The 15,972-nt window shown below is 52.3% G+C and overlaps 1 long non-coding RNA gene across 1 annotated transcript in view; it reads left to right on the top strand.

Moving 5' to 3' along the window:
• Nucleotides 1–15,972, top strand: part of LOC122205969 — a 166,712-nt gene that overhangs the window by 108,471 nt on the left and 42,269 nt on the right. The gene's annotated exons all lie outside the window — the stretch shown is intronic.

The following is a 15,972-nucleotide window of genomic DNA, read 5'->3' as shown; positions in this document are numbered from 1 at the left end:
TGGAAATAGAATGTGTCTGTTTTTTGCTGATTATTTGAGAGGTAGGTTCATTTTTAAAGTAGGAAAGAGAAATTGAAACTCAAAGTTCTGGGGCACCTGGGTGGCTCAGTGAGTTAAGCATCTGACTTCAGCTCAGGTCATGATCTCACAGTTGATGAGTTCGAGCCCTGTGTCGGGCTCTGTGCTGAGAGCTCAGAGCCTGGAGCCTGCTTCAGATGCTATGTCTCCCTCGCTCTCTGCCCCTCCCCCTCTCATGCTCCTTCTGTCTCCCAAAATGAGTAAACATTAAAAAAAATAATATAAAAAGGAAAAAAAAAAGAAACTCAAAGTTTAGGTCAAAATTTCTGAAGAATTTCACAGCGTCTAATAGGAGAAACACACACACTAAAGGAAACACACACACACACACACACGAGATGCTCCCTGCCTTCAGGATCTTACAGTCTTAATTGCATTTGCCAGATGAACTCTTCATTAGGGTTCCTGAATGAATGGATAATGCTGCCTGTCCTTCACCCTAATGCAAACATTTCCACCAAGTCACGGGCAGAAAAGTTGGCTAATGGTGATTAGATCCCCTGCTACAGGGGATGGGCCTGGGTTCAAGGGCTTATCACCTGGGGACAGAAGGCAAAGATGGAAGAATTGTCACTCAAAACCAAGCAGGCCCCAGGGAGAGAGGCTGTGTTCCCATTTGCTCTCTGACCACCCCCTTTCAAGGGCAAGAGCATAGGACGGAAAAGAGAGGGGCAGAGATCGATGTCGGAGGTTCACTTTCTTTGGGAAGAGGGGAAGAACTCAAAGCCCACCCCCTCTTCTCACTTCGTACAAACAAGTAAAATTAGAGTTTGGGGCACAGTGGATGCCATCTGTGGGCTGCGGTCACCAGCACCAATGTTAGATATTTGAGAGATGATAGGACGTTCAACGGAGAAAAATCAGGCAGTTCAGGAAATAACATGTTCAGTGTTCTACCGTGCTTTACAGTTTTAAAGCTGCTTGTTTGAATCTCACGGCCACAGCGGGAGAAGGTTTTGAGACTTCGTTGTTACAGGTGAAGAGACCACGCTGAAGGGGTCGGTGACTTGCCACAGAGCATACCCCATGAGGACCCTGCCCTCCATGCCATGATCCGGTTTCTCTACGGCCACCTCAAGGAGGGACTGAAAACGAAGCCGTATCAGCCCCAGGTGGCTGCTGTAACAAAACACCCCAGATCTTTGTTGTGTCCGTGAGTTTTTCCATTCACACCTCCATGGTATGTGAGGCAGCAGTGGTGGGGGCAGAAGGCTCCTTTTCCTGCAGAAATTTAGGGACTCTGACTCCTATTTTAGGACACAGCAACCTTAAAGAGAGGCTGAATGGCACAGCCTCTGGCTTCAGACCGTCTGCACCAAAGCGTCCCAACCACCCTAGTCGTGAGACCTCTCAGAAGTGTAGGAAGACCTCTAGTCGGTTGCCTCCGTGGGCCTCAATTTCCCGATCTTTAAACTGCTTCATGGGGTGGCAGCAAGGTGTAAGTGAGTTATTGCAGGCAGAGCACTGAGAACGGTGCCAGGGACTCAGCACTCAGATGACCCAGGGGATCTGCTCGCCAGTTCAGTCAGCGTAGGCTCTACGTACACGGAGCCAGTGGCCCGCCTGCCATGACTCTTGGCCCAGATGATCTCTGTGCCTGGATGGGAAGAGAAACGTCAAGTGTGGACTCTGCCACGGAGTCTGTGTTTCCCTGATGTGCCATGGCTTCGCTGCTTCTCTCTGGCTGTGAGCAGGCTCTTTGGCCTGTTTGGTTTGATACTGGGGATAGAGCTAAGCAGCTGGCCGGGGGTATTGATGTGGGTGATGTCTGGACCCTGACTCTAGGAACACTGATTCTCCTTCCCGGGCACACTCACCACCGCATTCCCGTCATCCCACCGTACTACCAGTTGCGCTTTCTTCCCCAGAGGCCAAGTTCTCTCCAGCATCTGTCCGTGGCCTCTGCCGACTCAGGGGCCCCTACCAAATGCCCGAATGGACGTGCACGTTGGGTACCCAAGCCCCTTTCTGTTGCCTCTTGCACCGGGGCAGAGAAGAGGTGATTTCACGAGCCAGACCGCCTTCTCCCTGTCTCCACACCTAGACTTCAAATCATACCCCTCTTCCGTCTCAGACCCCTGGCTGGGCGTGGCTGTAGCTGGGAGACCTCAGTCGTCCAGGATTCTGGCCACAGCTCAGTCTGTTCCGTCTTTGACGACTCTCCTGGCACCACTGGAGAATGGAAAAGCTGGTCTGTTTACAGGACACGGGGCCAGAGCAGCATTAAAAACTAAGGGGCAAATAAAATGTGGTAAACAAATTTCCTTTCCAGTAAGGATCACTCCTTTCCCCCATCCCTCCAACACGAACCATTTTCCTCCTGTGTTTGGATAAACTTTCATCCTGTGCAATTACCATTCCCAGGGAGGGGCCGCCTATTTCCGTTGGCTATTTATTTTGATTTTGACCATTCCTCTGCTTTTTGAGCATCACACACCTAATAGTGAAGAAAATACGCTCCCTATCAGGACAGAGGGAGCAGCTCTACCCTACCCTTCCTTCGTCCTCCCGAGTTTCCCCCTTCCTTCCCGCTGCACCCTCACCTTCGGATTTCATTCACTTCAGGGTATAGACACGGGGGACGGTCCGCGCTGGCCAGACGCTGCTCTCCTCCAGGAGAGCTGGTAGCATTAGTTAAGTGAGAATCAGGAAGGAGGGAAGGAGGTGAAGCAGAGGAAAGAAATGGTTTCCAGGAAAGCTAGAACAGATACAAAGGGGTTGTGTGCGGGCTGACCACCTCTCTACACAAAGCTCTTCGAATCCCCCTCGTGAGTTTTTACGTGAGCGGAAAGCCATCGAGCTCAGGTTTCCTGACCCCGGCAGGTAGCTTATCGTAAAACAGTTCATCCAGAGGGGGAAAAAATACCTGGTTCCAATACCTTGTTTCAGCACTTAAATTTCGTTGTTGTTGTTGCTGTTCTGAATGAAAGGAGAGAGGAAAACCTTTTTTTTTTTTCTTTCTGGCTCTGAAATACATGAAACTGCGGGGGCGGGGTGGGGACACCAAAAACCAAATCCCCCCGAACCAGTTTGAACGATGATTATTCTTGTTTATAGATGCACTGCATTAGTAAGGGCCCCAATTTGTGTATTCTAGACCTACCCTCTGCCCTCTGCTGTCCTGGGTTGGCGTGAAGGAGGAACACCCCACGCTGTCAGCGATATGTGTGGGTGGTCCCCACTTTCTATTAAAGTTCGCTTCGCTTTCTAAATCCCTTGCCTTTGCCCGGTTGGACGAATCGATATTCTTGGAGGTGCTGAATTCAGAGAGGCCATGGAGAACAGAGTGGCGTGGCTCACGGACAGGTCATGGCATCGGTTTGACTCCAGATTCCGTAAGATTGAACTCAGTGGAGGCTCCAGGAAGTGGCCTGGGGTGGAGGGCAGGGTCTGCTGCACCCCCACAACTTCCCGATGGGCTCCCACCGGCCTCCTCTGTTCTTCCTGACTGCCCACCCCCACACCGGACAACATCATAGAGCTGTCCCAGGGTCCCCTGACCTAGGCTTGGTACCGGGGTTGGGAGTTGGTGGCATGATGAAGGGGAAAGCTGGACACCCCCCTTTGAAGTATGCGGGCCTTCTTCACAGCCCCGTCTCCTGAGGCCCGAGGATTCTTATTCCAGAAGGTCTGAGGGCCTCACTAGTGAAACCTGGTTGACGAATGATTTCCTGGTGTGCGTGCTGAAGAGTGAAATACACAGAACCACGTGCTTTACCCAGATCCCCAAATGTGCCACTGTTGTCGCGCTGCGTAGGTAGGAGCTTTGGGTAGACTCTTCCGGAATGCAGGAGGAATGTCTGCAGACCCCCAGTCTGGTGCCCAGTCCTCCTTGAGAGCAACAGGAGACCCCAAATAAAAAGTAGCACGCAACAATCTAATGTAAGACAGAGACTACAGTGGTCCTTGTTCTCAGATGTTGGTTTCGGGAACACTGAGGTGCAGGTGGGTCAGTGGAGCCCCCAAGCTCACTCAGCAAACTAATGGTGAGCAGTGATGGGAGCAGGCCTCTGAATCCCTGCCTGGAATAGGATCCCCTGGGTACCTCCGAGGGTAAATGCAGGGACAGGAGACCAGAGGAGGCATCCGAGATGCCCGAGAGGAAGGAGGGGTCCAGCCCAGGCAAAGTGCTGCAGAGGCAAAATCCATTTGTGGTGGCTTCGCGCCTGCCGTCAGGCTTGGGCGCTCCGGGGTCAAGAATGCTTTGAATAAGAGGCGCTGGGGGGAGACCAGCCCTCCATGGGGGACGCCGGGCTCTCCAGGGAGGAGAAGACTTCATCCGGGCTGTGGCCCCATTCTCAGTTCCGCTCTATTTAGAACACTTTTTTTGTGGAAAGCAGATTGCTGAGGAGGGAAGCAGCAGGCCAGCGGAAGAGGATTCTGCAGTGCTTCCAGAGTAGGGGGTTGGGGGAAGGCTGAGAGAAAGGCCAGGACTTGGAGCCGGCAGACTGGCCCCATAGGATTCTCCCCTTCCTCCGTCTCTCTGCCCGTCACCCTCCTCCAGCCCAGCAGCCCATCTCCAGGCAGGGCTTATGGAGGCAGAGTAGAAGCGTCTGAAATTATTTCTACTTCGACAGGTGAGACAGGCAAGCAATGCTTTGAATTCCATGCATCCCTGGAACAGAAAGCCCCATTGCAGTAAACATGCCCTCTGTGGTGTGCACTGTTGAGTGGGACTTAGCACGCCTGCCTGGCTGCAGGATGGCATTATGACGTGATCCTCTTCTGGAAACGTGGGCGGCCTGAGTTAAAGGCGATCCCGGCACATCATGGACGTGCTCGCCGGCGAAGGTGGCATGTGAGGCGACTGACATTTTGACTTCAGGACTCAGTTGATCCTCCCCCGGACCCCCACCCTGCAAAGGGACGGCTGTGTCAAATACAGATTAGGTCCTTGCAGACTCCGTAGGCCGAGTTGGGGGTGGCCAAGGGGTCTCTGAAAACAATGTCTTGAAAAACCATTCCCCGATCCCCTACCTTCTCCTTCGTCTTTGCCTTGCAAGAGAAGCCTGGTGTCTGAGGAGTGACTCTCACTGGCCCCATACGCGGCTCACTTTGGAGCCCAGTGAGACTGGTGGCTCTACCCACTGGACTCCAGTTGGCATCTGGATGTCCCTTCTCCGGAGACTTCTTCCTTGAAATGGATCCTAGCTTCCCAGCGAAGGTGACTTTGAGACCGCTGGTGACTGTTTCCGGAACTTTGGAAGTAGCCTAGCTGTGTGCTTGCTAGTTCGCTGCTAGGACCTCCGAACCGACAAGATCCCGGTTGTGTCCATCTCGGTGCTGACAGGTGGCTTTCTGCTGAGGTCCTGGTAGCACACGGCTATTAACAGCCAGCAAAGGTTCACATGCCTGAGATGCTACATTCCTTTCCAGATGGCCGGCTGTCTGGCCCTCTGAGCCTCCACCACGAGCTCATATGTGACTTTCAAACTCGGCCGTGCTCCTGAGTTTAACCAGTGGTTCTTGACCAGCGGTGGTGTTGCCCTCTGTCCCCAACCCAGGGGCCATTTACGCTGCCTGGAGACATTTTTGGTTGTCATCGCTAGAACGGAGGGTGCTGTTGGCATTTAGTGGGCAGAGGCCCGAGGAGGCTGCCAAAAATCTTACAATGAACTGGACAACACCCCACACTGCACAGCGTTACCCAGCCCCGAATGTCAATAGTGTTGGACTTGAGAAACTGCGCTTTAAATCTCCGCTGCAGGCTTGAACCATGTGCCAACTCTGGGCCCCCGCCCCCCCACCCCCCTCCCCATCACTTTATTTACCAAAGGGGGAAAATATCTGTTATTTTTTCCGAGTGCATTTCCACCTGTATCTTATCAAGAACGACCAAGTTCAGCACACCCTTGATTAGTCACTTCCATTAACAGCGTTTACTTTGGGGTTTGTGTTTATTTTTGAGATGTAGTCTCCTTCTCCCCGCCTTCTTCCTTACGCACCAGTGGTGTGCAGCCAGCTTTCTGGCACCGTCTTGTCCACACGTTCGTCGGCCATCCATAAACCCCTCCGGCCAACTTCTGAGGACATCTCTCCCCCTCCCTTCCTCCAAGGGGGTTGTGGGGGCGGGGAAGTCTGCAACTATCTGAGGTTCTCTTAAAGCGGCAGTTGTCTTCCCCCACCCCCCAATTTCTCAGATGCGCTTGAAAATCCTCTTCATTAGTGACTCCGTTGGCCAGCTGACCTGTGACAAAGCTGAGACTTTATTCCTAGCCATCCACATTCCGTGAAACCAAAGACTCTTGGTGGTTTTCTGCATTGAGTCAGAGGCAAGGAGGTTTTTGCTTTGCCGGGTCCCTCCTGTTTCCCTGCACCCCTCCTCTCCTCACTGCAGGCTAGTCTCTGGACTATATTTAAGTGTTTCTGAGTCATAGAGAACACTGGTGCCTGTTCCTCGCCACTCACCCACCCATCCGCTCTCCGAACGGCACCTAGCACTCCATCCTCAGTTGGAGGGATTTCAAGGCTTATGGCTGAGTAACGAGCTCAGAGAGAACTCCATTCCGGCTTTGGACGTCTTGCTCTTTGCCTGAGCATGGCCCCCTGCCTCTGCTTCCCTGAGCTCCAGCAGCCAGAAGCTCCCCAGAGGTGACTTATAGACCTCTTTTTTGTTTTAGGAAAGTTTTTTTTTTTAATGTTTATTGATTTCGAGAGACAGAGAGCGAGATAAGGAGAAGCAGAGAGAGAGAGGGATACAGAGAATCCCAAGCAGGCTCTGTGAGTCAGCGCAGAGCCCGACTCGGGCTTGATCTCACTAACTGAACTATGAGATCCTGACCTGAGCCGAAAACAAGAGTCAGATGCTTGACTGAGCCACCCAGGCGCCCCGACTTTTAGAACCTCTTAGCCCATGGGGTCCCTCTCCATTCTGGTGGGTCTCCTTAGTGTTGCACAGAAGTCCTGGCCGGATATTTGCAAAGAAACACCGGCCCAAGTTTGCTTTGAGGCAGGCACCCGGCAGGGAAGGCCCAGAGTACCCTTCCTCCTTCCCCCACACTCCTTCCTGGGACATTTATTTGAATACCACCGGGGAGTGGGTCACTTTGGGGTATTTATTTGTTTAAGCATGGGTGGTTCCTACAGAGGAGGGTGTCAGGTTTCAAGGTTGGAGGACCAAGGCAAACAGAGAGTGGGTGGTCTGGAAAAAGAAGTGGGCAAGGGGCAGGGGGCGAGAGAACCCATTCACCCTTTTATGTTTGTAGGTGGAAATGCTGAATGAAGCGTGACCTGACTTGTGACCCAGTTATCTCTGTCTATAAGAGCAACTTCGAAGGGGGGGGGGGGGCGTGTGTCCAGACTCTCGGAGCAGGCTTTTCAGAGACTGTTGAAGAGTATTTGGAAATCATGGGGTATTTAGGGGCAATACCTCTTAACTAATTTATCCTGAGGGTTCTGGTGGTTCCCAGATCACCTTGGGAAGGAGCAGAAGTGTGCAGGCTGGACTGCAGACCCAACTCCGCGATTCTGGAAGATTCCTAAAAAGCTGGGTGCAGGAGTGGAACAGCATGCCAGTGTTGACCAGAATGGATGTTCCTGCCTTGTGTCCCAGGGCTCGCCTCTTTTCTGGTTTAAAGTAACCAGAAAAACCTCTCTGATTAGTTTTTTTGTGGTTCACATCAGGCTAGACTGACAGAGCTTGGGGTTTGACATTTGGCAGGTCACTGTCAAAAACAAAGACAAGGTGAAGGAAGACCAGAAGTGGAGGTGACATGGCAGCTGTCCGGTCCACGATATCCTGAAACCCGGCAGCCGTGAGTAACGGCAACGTCGCGTGTTGTCCCTAAGGCCATTCCAATGTCCTCGAGTACGGGATTGGCAGGGGCAGTGGCAGGCTCACCATTAGTCTCCACAGATGGAATCCTAGTGCCCTGGAGGGTCTGCCAGGAAGGTACACACCAGGGCAGGTGGGGGGGACATGGCGGTATCCAGTGAATGACATTGTTAAATACGAGAGATGCAGGAAGATAGTAGCATGTGGCATTGGCTCATGTCCTACCAAGGGAAAGAGGAGGTGGGGCTGACAGAGGAATGTGGAATGAGGTCAAACACCAGCAGTCATCTCCACTGTTCCCTCTGGACAGAAAAAAAAAAAAAGACTATCGCTAGATGAATAGCTGTACCAATTGGAAACCTTGTTAAAAATTGATGATGTGAATACCGAAGTGTTTAGGGATGAAGGGTCTGGATGTCTGCAATTTACTTTGACGTGCATTTAAAAAATGAGATGGGTTGATGGATAGATCCATGCATAGACCCGTGACGAAACGACCATAGCAAAGTCTCGGCGATCATAGAATCTAGGTGGCGGGTACGTGGGCACAATATTTCTACGTGTTTGAACATTTTCAAATAAAATATTGGAACAGAGCGCCAATGCCTGGGCCACCCATGGTGATTTCGATCCAGTGAGATGGTGACGAGATCTAGGAATTTTTCAAGCATTGCAGGGAATTCTGATAATGAGCCAAGTTGGGTCAGGCATCTGTGGAATACATTGGTGTACCTCCAACTCGGATGTACACAGGAATCCCCAGGAGGTTCTGTCGAAATGCAGAGGCTGACCCAGCAGGTCGGGGGGTGAGGTGTGGGGGGTGGGCCTGGGAGTCTTCACTTCTCGTAAGCTCCCAGGTGATGCTGATGCTATGAGTGCATAGACTCCACCTTGAGTAGAAGAAAGAAATGAGAGGGTCCTCCCTTGTACTCCCCATCTATATAGTCCGATGGGTCTCAAGTTGGGCTTCGCGGTGGAATCATCTGGGGAGCCTCAAAATAAACTGATGCATGAGGGTCTCACCCCCAGAGATTCTGGTTTCAGAGGTTTAAAAGCTCCTCAGATGATTCTAATGTGCAACCACTGACTTAATGTCATGAAGTGAATCCATGGAATATTGAATTTTAGGAAATGAGGTTTTGCACAGAAAAACACCAAGGACCCTCATCACCCAGGTACGCAGAGTCTCTTTCAACAACAGCGAGAGACTCAAAGCCACTCCCCGCCCTGGAGTCCACTTCATTCCCATCATAATGAGAATTCTTAGAAGCTGGCATTTATTAAATGTCAGGTGCTCTACTTGGTTCCATCATTGCTCTAACCTGGTGAGCAGGTAACACCATTCATTAGAGGTGGGGATGAGCTTGATTAAGTGGCTGGTCCAAGGTGACCCAGCTAATAAGTCTTGGACAAAGATTTGAACTAGGGTCTGCCTGATTTCAAAGCTCGTATTCTTCAGCCGTCATGTCATTCCATTGTCTTGAACTGTGCCAAGGTGTTGGAAAACTATAGCCTGTGGGTCAAATCTGGCCAGCTGCCTGTTTTTATAAATAAATCCCCCCCTTTATTTCTAGATTTTATTTTTTTTTAATTTTTTTAATGTTTATTTTTGAGACAGAGAGAGACAGAGCATGAACGGGGGAGGGTCAGAGAGAGGGAAACGCAGAATCCGAAGCAGGCTCCAGGCTCTGAGCTGTCAGCACAGAGCCCGACACGGGGCTCGAACTCACGGCTCATGAGATCATGACCTGAGCCGAAGTCGGACGCTTAACCGACTGAGCCACTCAGGTGCCCCTCTAGATTTTATTTTTAAGCCATCTCTATACCCAGCATGGGGCTTGAACTCACAACCCCAATATCAAGAATGGCACACTCCACTGACTGAGCCGGTCAGGCACCCCTGTAAATAAAGTTCTCCTTGAATGAAGCCATGCCCCTTCATTTATGTATTGTATCTGTTATCATGCTACAGTGACAGAATTAAGCATTTGTGACGGAGACCCTATGGCCCCAAAACCAAAAAGATTTACTATCTGGCTTTTCACATTAGAAGTTGGCTGACTTTTGATGGATTGGTGAGGCAGCTGATGCAGAGCCAGGGTGCAATCTTTGGCTGGGCTCCAAGCAAAAGGAATAGCCTGTGGAGGATGAACTTGAACTCATGATCACTGCAGCTCTGTTTCTGCTCAGACTTTTCACTTCAACCTTGTGGCCTGCGTTTCGCTCCGAGGGTTACTTGCTTCCTCTCGACATATTTTATTTTGATGCCAACATTTCTGATCTGTTTTCTTAAGAGCAAGAGGTCTTGATCCCAAAGCCCGGGCCATCACACAGGTCTCTGTGGAGTGGGGTGAGGGAGGCCAGCTGCTGGCCACCTCCCCCTCCCACACTGGGGGGCCTTCGTGGAAAAGCTCTGAGCCCTGCTGCTCCTGGGAGGTGGCAGCAGCTAAGCGGCTTCTGTCCCAGTCCCGTCCCATCATCCATCCAAGGAGAAACCCTACCAAGAGGTCAGGAGGGCAGGGGGAGGGGAGGAAATGCCAATCAGTCCATCAAAGCCCCACCCTCCCATGGCTTCTAGCTTGGTGAGCGGGACCTAAGGACCCTTGGCCCACCCCCAGGGGCTGAGGGCAGGGCAAACAGGGGAAGTGCATTTGGTAATGATTCTAGATTTCCTGTTTGGTTTCTGCCCAGGGGGCTTTGGGATATGCTAACTTGTATTATGTGTGTATACATGCGTGTTTTGTTCTTCTTCTCCCTGCCTTTTTTTTTTTTTTTTTTTTTGCTAGTTTTCCTCTTCTAGGGCTTGTTTGCATTTTTTTTTTTTCTTTTTTATTATTGTTAAATGGTTTGGGGGCAGAACAATGGGCCAGTTCCCAGCCTCCTTTGGGGAAAATTTGTGGAAAAGGAGACATGAGAGGTAGGGAGAGGCTAGGATCTCTGGCCAGGGTGCCTGGGGATTAGGCTTGGGTGTCAGATAGGCTTGGGGTATCCTGTACCCCTCGGACACACATCACAGTAAAGCTGTAAAGAGCCTGTTTAGGTAAACACACACTGAGTGCCTTCTGTGTGTATGGGATACAAAGGCACAGGCAGAAAGCCCAATCTTGCTTTTAAGAGATCAAAGGTGTGAGAGAGAGAGAGAGAGAAAGAGAGGGAGGGAGGGAGAGAGAGAGAGAGAGAGAGAGAGAGAGAGAGAGACTTCCAAGTAGTATAATAAGTGGAATGGCAGAAATAGGCAGGGATCAAGATGGGGTTTTGCAGGGGGCGGGGGGATGTCAGGATCCTTCTCTTCCAAGCAGGACTGAGCCTTAGTGTTGAAGGCAGTGAGGGCACCTCTCACCAAACAACCCTCCAAGAAGTCGTAAGACCCAGCCTCACTGCTAAGCCTGTCCCAGCGATGCCCAGAGCAGGCGGACAGCCTCAGCAGCCACCATTCGCTCTCTGGGATCCAAGCCTCAGCCTCTGCAAGGCCAGGAGGCTGGGTCCCTGGGCTGTTTAGCCTCAGGGAGCCTGGCGCTCCTGGGGGAAGGAGCCTGCACTTCCTTGGGGGCACGGAGGTGATCGACCTCCTTTTCATGAAGTGAGGACTTTGATCTCTCCAATTGGGCAGAAAGAGAGAGCTCTCCTTTTCAACACCTTCCAATATTTTCCGCCCTTGCTGTGCCTGGCCCCACTGTCACCTCACCTACAGGGAGACAGGATGTGTTTCCAGCTGGGCCCTTTCTCCTCAGGATTTAGACTTGGAGTGAGTGAAGCTTATGATACTGATTGTGGCTGTGGCCGCGTGGCTTAGGTTGCCCTGAAAGGAGCAGGTGGAAGGGGGGGGGGGCGGGGACACAGGGTTCTCCCTTGCTCTGCTCAGGTTTGCCCAGAGGCTGGGGGCTGAGAGATGTGGGGCTGGGGTAGCTCAGTACGCAGGACTGCAACTCAGCGGGTCAGGCAGGAGTCCATTGCTTCTGAAAACCCCGTACAAGGCCAATCTGCCTGTGTCATTCAGCCATGCCTCTGGGTTTTCAAGCTGGTGGGGTTGTCATCTCCCCTCTTGACCTCCTGTCCCCTCTCACCAGTTGTTCTAAATACTAAATGGTTAAAAAGGAAAAAAAAAGAAAAAAAGAAATCTTGGGCAGGATGCTCTGAGGTTAATGTTTCCGGTTTGTGTGTGAATTCGCCACCTGAACTTGTTTCAGAATCGGGCAAACCCGAGCAGTCCGTGAACTCTGAACTGAGGGAGGGCAGAAAAACAAATAGAATGCTTGCCTCCGTGTGCAACTCAGAAGGCCCAGCCCATCGGGCTGGAGCGCGCCCGGGAGCCTTTGCTACCCCCATCCTGACAGCATGTCCTCAGGCAAGCGGCTTTCAGGGACTCCCCCCCACCCCCTCCCCGCCACCGCCCCCTCCCCCTGCCGCAGATGCATGGTGGGGCTGAGGTGCAGGTGTGCTTTGCTTCCCGTGAGAAAGAGTGTGGCACAGCTGGGTGCCAGAATCTTCTAGAAGTTCTGGGGTTTCCCCAGAAATGAAAGGATCTCAGAAGCAAATGGATTTCGGGTTGCTTTCCCATCTATCAGCTCAGTTTCTCTGAAATTTCCTTCACACAGAGTCCCATGCCCAAGCCCCAACCTTGTAGACAGGAATGCCACATTTGATCATTTTGCCAAGTGAGGATTCTTGTTGAAAGGTGAATAATTACCCCCCCCCCCCAATTGATCTCTTTGGAGAATTCATATACATATATGTATATACATGGTCTGTAAACATACACCTTTTGTGAACATACATAACGTATAAAGAGTTTTACCAAGGACTGAAGCCCCCTATGTGCAATACAGCTGGCCCCCCAAGATGCACATGCTGTGCCTGGAAGGGTGACCAACTTGTCCCGGCTTGCTGGGGAATGTTCCTATTTTAAGCCGGGAAGTCCTACATCCAGAGAACGCCCCAGACTGGGGCAAATTGGGAACTCTGGTTGCCATAGAGCCGGGCATTTGAAGTCGATTATCTCACATCCTTATGACGACACTGTGCATTAGATGGGTCTGCACAGAGAAGGAACCGGAGACAGACATGTCGAGTGAGTTTCTCAAGGTCACACGCCAAGTCAGTGGCTAGGGCAAGGCCTACACTTAGGCCTCATTCTACAAGCGTGCATTTTTTATGGGGACACCTCAGATCTTGCAAATACAAGCGGGGAAAGCCCTGCTGAAGATCCAGAATGATGGGCTGTGGCTCCTGGGGTTGGAAAAGGGAGGGCGAAGCCAGGAGGAGGAGGAGGAGCCAGACCTCCAGGATCTCCAGCTTGGCGTCCTTAAGGAGGATGGAGGACTTGCCTCGAGGATGCTTGCCGGGGCCTTCTACAAGGAAGGACGCGTGAAAACTCCTCCCTCTGGTCCGGCGTGCAGCCCTCGTCCTGCAGCCCAGCCCGTGAGCCTCCTTATTTGGCACCAGAGGAGCCGCGATTGGAGACGGGAGGATTTGCTGGGAGACCCCCTCACAGGAGCAGCCCGCATCCCTCTCCCCCTCCGCCCCCAGCCCCATCCCAACCCATCCCCTTCTGCTGCCCCAGGGGCTTCCAAATAGGTTCTCCTTGCCTGTCGGCCAGACCTGCTGGGCCTGGTGAGCAGAGAGAGGGAGAGCTAATTACTGTTTTCTCTTTTCAGTGCCCGTAGCTCTGCCAAATGAGGATCCCCATTCTGTAGGGACCCTAATCCTCTGCGGGTGCCCGTAGGTGCCGCACGCAGATTTCCATCTTGCTCATTATCGTGGGCCCTTTTCCAGAACGCGTCCGGTCCTGGCTTCCGGGACTCTGCCTGCCGCGCACACCTGTACTTCCTGTCGCCTGCCTCCTGGAGGAAGGGGTGCTCGGTTTTCCGGGGGTCTCCTGATCCCCGGAGTGGAGCTGACAGGAAAGCAGGCCAGGTCATTCCACCGACGTGGCCAGAGGAGCAGGGGCCCTCTTGGGAGTTTCCTAGTTTAAAAAGAAAGGGATGGCGGAGGACTGGGGCGTCAGTATCCTGGAGGACAGTGGTCTGGGGTAAGCAAGAGTCACAGAGGACGCAAAGGCCAGCAGGAATCAGCCTGGGGAGAACTTCCCGGGCTGCTGTGCCGCATCCTAAGGGGAAAAGCATAGCTCCTGTCCGTGCAGCTGAGTATGGCTCCCGGCACCCCCTGTCCCAGCCCCCTCTGCCCCGCTCCCGTTCCCATTGAAATAATCACAGGGTAGGCCCGGCCTGGTAGCGTTGTCATGACAACTGTCTAATTTCTTTTAATCCCAGTGTTCCTTCCTAAAGGGACCTCCTCCAACCCCCGCTCCCCCCTGCAACGTGTTTTAATTGTAATAACCCCTGGGTTTTCGGGAGGTAATGACCGTGTGTGGGGAGCCGGCGTTGGCCTGGCCCCATCCCCAGCGTGGCCCGCCCAGCGGCGCCAGGCGGCCCCTCCGCCTCCCAGCGGGAGTCCTGGAGTGAGCCCAGGGCAGGCTCAGGCAGGGTCTGCCAAGGGGGTCTGCGGCCTCGGCAGTGCTAATGAACGCAAGCCAGGGGAGCCTCAGCCCTGCGGGCTTCGTGTCCCGAGGACATTTTATGGCACACCACCCCTTACCCCCATCTGCACACTTTCCCCCACCTCTGTGCACACCTTGAAGGGAATCCACGGGCCATTACTCTGCTCCGGGCCCCAGCCAGCCACGCTGCTTCAGGGATGTGACCCTCAATGTGTGCTCATATCCCCCGGGGTCCTGTTACGATGCAGTTTCCAAGTCTCCATGAGGCCCAAGATCCTGCATTTCTCACCACCTCTCGGGGGGACGCCCAAGCTGCCTCGCTCCAGACCACGTTTTCAGTAGGAAGAGTCTGGAGCACCCTTGTCCAGCAGATCTTTCTGCAGAGACGGAAATGCCCCATATTTACACTGCACGACGTATTCGCTAGGAGCCTATCAAGCCCTTGATGAGTTGCTATAGCACCACTGAGGAAGGGGACTGTCAATTGTATTTAATGGTCACGCATTTAAATTTAAACAGCCACACAGAGGCTGGTGGCTACCATGTTGGAGAAGTGGCAATGCTCGGTGAAGGCCCCGACTCTGCTTGAACCGTCTCTGCAAAAGGTGTCCCTCGGATGCAGCCACCTGGCCGGCACCTGCATCTGCTCCCTGGACCCTTCCATTAACCCTGCGCGGCGGGGACCCAGCCCCTTTGCTCCACACATGCTCCTCTCTGGCTTCTGTCCTGCTGAAAATGGACCGCAGAGAAACGAGCATGAGATCTGGTGGCCTTGCTTGGAAGTAAGAACCTGAAGTCTGACCAAAGCCTGCAAAGGTCTGCAAGGCGCCCGGCTCTTCTGGGAAGCCCGTTATTTTCGAAGCGGTGCTGAGGTTCCCCGGGCCGCTACGGGCTATCAGACACTGTCTTGCGACTGCTCTTTCACTGCTAATAACTTAAGGGACAGTTTGGGATTGATGCAGTAATGCTGCGGGAGCTCTCGGCCCACATTTGCTTCCACTATAGCCTTCCCATTCGCACGCTGAAATATTAGATGTTCAGTTGGGAGTCCAACAGCAAAATATTTCTGAAATTGTGTGTGTGTGTTTTTCTTCTAATTTAATGTGCCAGACAAGCCTCCCTGTAATTAAAACCAGAAACAAGGACCAGACTTAGACAGAGATTTGAAGGCTGTAAAATTCTAGGACAGGTTTATGTAAAGCAATTAAAAAGGGAGTTAAAAATTGTTAAAAAATTAAACACTAATTACTTTTTTTTCTCCTCGCATTTCTGCTGAGCTGTTTTGGCCGTGGAGCTCGAAGGACGATATAAAAAGGAGAAAGTTTTGCCTCGTTGCTGTAAATCATGTTCAACAAATGCTTCTCTGCGTTTTGCAGCCGAACCCATCTGCTCTCAATTAGCCTAAATCATGCCTTTTCAATTAAACGGGCTTAGGGAAGTCTGGTAGCGAAACGGGCATGTGTGTGTGCATGCGTGTGTGTGTGTGTGCGTGCGCGAGCGCATGTGTGCGTGTGTGTGCGTGTGTGGAGGGGGGCCGGGAGGGGGGTGGTTGTGGAGGGCGGGACAAAGGTGAAGTCTGATTTCAGGCTGCGAGGTGGAAATATCTTTTAAAAGGTGTGATCCT

Source organism: Panthera leo, chromosome E1 (assembly GCF_018350215.1).
Source record: "Panthera leo isolate Ple1 chromosome E1, P.leo_Ple1_pat1.1, whole genome shotgun sequence".
In the NCBI taxonomy this organism is placed as follows: domain Eukaryota; kingdom Metazoa; phylum Chordata; class Mammalia; order Carnivora; family Felidae; genus Panthera; species Panthera leo.
The sequence above is the reverse complement of the archived record's forward strand: the minus strand, read 5'-3'. Positions and strand labels throughout refer to the sequence as shown.